This window comes from Antechinus flavipes, chromosome 1 (assembly GCF_016432865.1).
Source record: "Antechinus flavipes isolate AdamAnt ecotype Samford, QLD, Australia chromosome 1, AdamAnt_v2, whole genome shotgun sequence".
Classification (NCBI taxonomy): domain Eukaryota; kingdom Metazoa; phylum Chordata; class Mammalia; order Dasyuromorphia; family Dasyuridae; genus Antechinus; species Antechinus flavipes.
This window is the reverse complement of record NC_067398.1, coordinates 251894039-251900038: the sequence shown is the minus strand read 5'-3', so window position 1 is coordinate 251900038 and position 6000 is coordinate 251894039.

Here is a 6000-nt window from a genome sequence, read left to right as displayed (position 1 = left end):
ATAGAGGCAGATAGGTGATGAAATATATAGAGTACTTGGCTTAGAGTCTAAAGTCAGGTAAAACTGAGTTCAAATCCAGCTTCAGATACTAACTGTGTGACTATGGGTAAATGAGGATAATAATAGTACCTCCCTCTCACAGTTGTTAAGGGCTGAATGAGCCAGTATCTGGCACATAGTAAGTGCTCTCTCTCTGTGTCTGTGTCTCTGTCTCTAAATATATATATGTATATGTATATATATATATACATATATATATATATATATATAATTAATTTTTGCCTTACAGATAAAACTTTTCTCTCGATTCTCTACCCTTTCCCTCTCCCTCCAGCACAATTAACTGGCATTTTCTTTGTCCCTTTTTTATATAGATTTAAATGTATACTTCTTGTCTCCTCCTCTAAATTGAAAGGTCTTTCATTTAGTTGCGTATCCAATGTGCCCGGTATATATAAGACATTTAATAAATACTTGTAGCTCCCATCTGCATGAGACAGCTCTAAAAATTATGTGTCCAGCTTTTTTGTCTAAACTCCATCTTCTGCCTTATCCCTTGGGTCCAGTTTAAGCCTGGTTGCTGGCCCTTACCTGTATCACTGGATTTCTGCCTGGGTCCTCCTTCCAACTCTAAAATCCCGTGCTCTTTCTCTGGATTTTGACCTTGGCTCACCTACTCAGCCTTTAGACTTGACCTATTCCCTGTAGCCACAGAACTTCCAACACTTCCCTGATGTTAGAGTCACCAGGTTTAGAGCAGGAATAGAACTCAAATCCAGTTCCTTTTTTGATGCTTTGGCCAGTTTGATAGAGTAGGAAGGTCAAGATTTGAAATTAGATTTTCCAACTTCAAATCTAATGTACTTTGGCACCATGCTCACTGAAATCTGCACATCTTTTCTTTCTTTATTTTCCATTCACAATTCCACCCCCAGTTCCTACCCCTTGTCTATCCTTAGATAGAAAAATGGTCCAATGGATAGAATATTATACTTAGAAGGATTGAGTGCAAATCCTCCCTGGGACACTCACTAATTGAGTAATTCCATGTGAGTGGAATTGATACCAAGGCAACCTGGTCCCTGGGGACCCTCTGAATTAATGTATCTTCTCCTGCCTCCCCCCAACTTCAGGCATCTGGTTTAAGGGATGGAAGTTTGGGGGGTAATGCTCTGGACAACTCTTTGCTCTTTTCCCTCTCCCTATTTCTGTAGTTTCCCTCATTCCCCCCTCCCCAAAACCAGGTATCACTATCCCGAATTCCTTCTCCCATTGCCAGTTCCTGGTATCTGGATCTACCAGCCTCTGTTTTCCCTATTCACTGATCCTGAGAGTCTTCCCATAATACTCTCTCTATCCCTCCCTTCCCAGTTTTCCCCTGGCATGTACCCCTGCTTGACAATTGAGAGCAATGAGAAGACCTGGGACTTGAACCCCGCCCCCCATCAGGATCTGACCCAAAGACACTAAGGACTTGGTCACAAGAGGGAGTGGAGGAAGGATTTTAGTTTAGGTCTTAGGACTCCATATTCAGGGCTCTTCCCACAGGATGATATAATTCCCTATCCTTGGAATATTAAATTGTAAGCTCTTTGCAGATAGGTTGGTTTTTTTTTTTTTTTGCTTCTTTTTTTACCTCTTTTTGTGTCTCCATGAACTAGCAAAATGCCTGGCATTCAGTAAGGAAAGTGCTTAATAAATTTTTACTCAATTGAATTTCATTTCTCTGAACAAGTCACTTAACCATTCTTCGGTGGTTAAACTTCACCCTCAGGTTTTATATCTGTAAAATAGAGATAAAAATGGCACTTCATAGACTTATTGTGAAGACCAAATGAGACGGGATACTTAAAGTACTTTGCAAACTTTAAAGTGCTAAAGAAACATTAGTTGTTATTTAGCTGTCATCCTGCTGACCTTCCCAGTTCTATCTCCCAAAGTCACATTTGATGTAAATTCTTCCATTCGACATTAAAGGGGTTCTCAAACTACCGCCTGTAGGCCAGATGCGGCAGCTGAGGATGTTTATCCCTTTCACCCAGGGCTACGAAGTTTCTTTATTAAAGGCCCACAAAACAAAGGTTTTGTTTTTACTAAAGTCTGGCCCTCCAACAGTCTGAGGGACAGTGAACTGGCCCCCTATTTAAAAAATTTGAGGACCCCTGGACTAATTTTTGAGAGAAGGCACTCGTATTGCCTTTCTTTGCCTTTTCTCTGTGTTTATTGTATTGCTTGAAGTCAGCACTTAATAAATGGTTGTTGACTGACTGAATGACAATCTAGCAATCTGGGTCCTGTGAGCGTTCTATGCTGCATGGATGCCAATTGGAATTGAACACTCCACCTCCATAACTGCCACAAGTCTGCCTCATATTATTACTTCATGTCAATATTGAATATTTCAGTCAAACTGGACTTGGCTCTGATCTACAAACATCTAGGGTTCTCTTCCACCTCTATGCCTTTGCTTTTATGATATCCTCTCCCTTTGCCGGTTGGGTTTCTATTCATCCTTTAAAGCCACTCTTAAATACCAATCTCCTTCTCAAAGCTTTTCCTGATTCCCTTCTTTAGTAATGACTCCTCTAGGAGTCCATAGGATTTTGTTTTGCAACTCTCTGATGGATAAAATCTAAATTTCTCTGCCTATCTTTTAATGCCCTTCACAAGGAGACCCCAACTCTATTTTTTTCTCCAGTCTCATTGGACATTACTCCGCAACCTGTGTTCTCCAGTCTTCCCTCTGTGCCTTTGTATAAACAGTGCCCAGGATGCTGGAATGCATTCCTTGCTAACTTCTATCTCCTAGGGCTCCCTTTTCCTTCAAGAAGGAAGCTTAAGCTTTACTTTCTCCCCAAAGCATTTCCTGATCTCCTCCTACCGTCAGCTTCCTTCCCAAACTGTCTCACATTGAAAAACTTTTATTTTTTATTGCCATTTAATCATTTTATTTTTTAATAATTATGCACTTATTTATGTATTTGTCTTTTCCATTAGAATGTAAGCTCCTTGAGCATTATATACCTCAACAACAATACTATATGATGATCAATTCTGATGGACTCGTCCTTCTTCAACAATGAGATGAACCAAATCAGTTCCAATGGAGCAGTAATGAACTGAACCAGCTACACCCAGGGAAAGAACTCTGGGAAATGACTATGAACCACCACATAGAATTCCCAATCCCTCTATTTTTGTCCGCCTGCATTTTTTATTTCCTTCACAGACTAATTGTATACTATTTCAGAGTCTGATTCTTTTTGTACAGCAAAATAACTATTTGGACATGTATACGTATATTGTATTTAATTTATACTTTAACATATTCAACATGTATTGGTCAACCTGCCATCTGGGGGAGAGAATGGGGGAAGGAGGGGAAAAATTGGAACAAAAGGTTTGGCAATTGTCAATGCTGAAAAATTACCCATGCATATAACTTGTAAACAAAACGCTATTATTAATATAAAAAAAAAGAATGTAGGCTCCTTTGTCATTGTTGTTATTCTGTTGTGACCAATTCTTTGCGATTCCTTTTGGGGTTTCCTTGGCAGTGATACTGGAGTTGTCTTTTCCTTCTCCAACTCATTTTATAAATGAGGAAACTGAGGCAAACAGGGTTAAGTGACTTGTCTAGTCAAACTGCTAATAAGTTTCTGAGGCCATATTTGAACTCATATCTTCTCGACTGCAAGCCCTGTGTTTTATCCATTGCACTACTTAGCTGCCTTAGTAATAAGTTTTATTAATGCCATTTTATAGATGAAAAAAATAGAAGCTCAAAGACTTGTAAAGTGACTTTGTTAAGGTTATCTGGCCAGCAAGTATCAGATAAAGGATTGGAGCCTATTTCCTGATGTCAAGCAGAGTGTCTGACACATTTTAGGCATCTAAGACACATTTTAAGCATCTAATCCACATTTGTTGAATTTGATTCAGCCAATCAATTAGCATTCGTTTAACACCTCCTGTGTCAGGGATGGAAAGCCTTTATTCTATTAAGGGCCATTTGGATATTTATAACATCGTTTGCAGGTCACACAAATTTGGTCAAACATTTAATTAACTCACTCCTAATGTGATGGCTGGAACTGCAGTTGTCTTGGCAAAGCTAGGTCAAATGATACCATGGGGTAGGCTGGACATTTTCTACCTCTGTCCTATATGCCTGGCACTGTGCCAAGAGTTGTGCACATAAAGACAAAAATGAAATCATCCCTGCCTTCAAGAAGCACACATTTCATTTACAGAGGCTTTATCTATCTATCACTCTATTTATCTATCTATATATCTATCATAAAGATATCATATATATATATATCCTATATTTATGTCTGTCTATCCTCTGTCTGTTTACCTATCCAACTGTTTTCTTGTCTATCCATCTACTTATCTATCTGTCTGTCTACCTATCTATTTATCACTCTGTCTGTCTTTTATATACCTATTCTACCTATCTATCCATCCATTTATCTACCTATCTGCCTATCTTTCTATCTATCTGTCTATCCATCTAATCTACCTATCAATCTGTCTGTCTGTCTACCTATCCATTTACCTACCCATCTGTCTATCTATATATCTGTGTCATTTTATCTATCAATCTATCTATCATCTATTCATCTGTCTATCTATATATCTGTTTGTCTAAATATCTACCTACCTATCTGTCTATCTATATATCTGTCCTCTTATCTACGTATATATCTATCTGTCTAAATGTCTATCTACATATCTTTATGGTTTGGATTATGAATGTCACAGAGTTTCCTCAGCATAAAAATGAGGTAGTGAGCTTAGATGGGCTCTGTAGTCCATTTTAACTTCAGATCCAAGGTTCTAAGAACAATAAAAATCACTTCCTTCCCTAAGAATTTCTTTTAAAAGCATGTGTGATACACACCCCCGAGCTGTGGTCGCCTCTGAGGCTTGAGCTATCTCCAATCAAACCCAGCCCTATGGCATAAGAGGACATGGGAGATTTGGGTTTTCAGCACATGGGAACTAGCCCTGTCAGCTTTGGCATTTGAAGACTCCTCTAGGGCTGCAGTTTACTCTAGTAAAACACAGCTAGAGCTCACATAATAACATAATATCAAATATCACATAATAATATCCGACACCAATGAATAGAAGAGCTGATTGGATCTTATTCTCCTGTCTAGGAAACTTCTGGGTTATGGAAAGCAAATGGAGTCAGAGCGGGGAGGGAAGAGGGAGAAAATGATGAGATCGAATCCTCTGTACGGTCAGATTTTCCTGGATACTTTGCAGGAATATGGGGCATCGGGCTGTGTTTAATTAGATTGTGGCATTCCCCGCTTTGATGCTTCCTTCCCAAAGCTGGGCTCTGGGGTGCAGTGAGTTGGGGGTGGGAGAATGGGAGTTTCCCCCTGCCTGATTTTGAGGTCCTTTCTCAAGGATGAAGAAAGAGGCATTTGTCCTTGCAGATGTCCCCAGCGGTTGCTAAGCCCAGGCTGCATCTCCCATTGAGCTACTGAACAGGCCTTTCTTAGATAATTTATCATGTGAAGAGAACCTCCTTGCCGCCTGAAGCTGCTGGAACCGGCCTTGTGTCTGCTGCATGTCTCTTGAGTGAAGCACCCGGACAAGTTAAAACAGGCCACTTTTTCAACAGTGCCAGGCTTTATGTCTAGAGATGTTCTCCAGGCTTGGGGGATTATTGCCTGCCTTCCTTTCCTCTCTTCTCCCGCTCCCCTCCCCCAGCACCCAGCCCAACACAAAGCACCCACCCTCCCCCATAAGAGTACTTTCCATGCCCCCCGGGCTGACTGTGGATGCTACCAAGTGGTACAGACCTGCCTCACTTGGCAGGGAGCCCTGGCTGCCTTGGTGGCCCCTTACATGGGCGTGGAGGTGGGAGGAGGGTAGGGGGCCAGGAACGGAAGCCACAATCCTTCAGGTATGAAGGAAACACAGCAGGCAGACTTCCATGGATAGGAGAAGCCAGGGGAGGTGGAAGGGCACTAGCCAAGA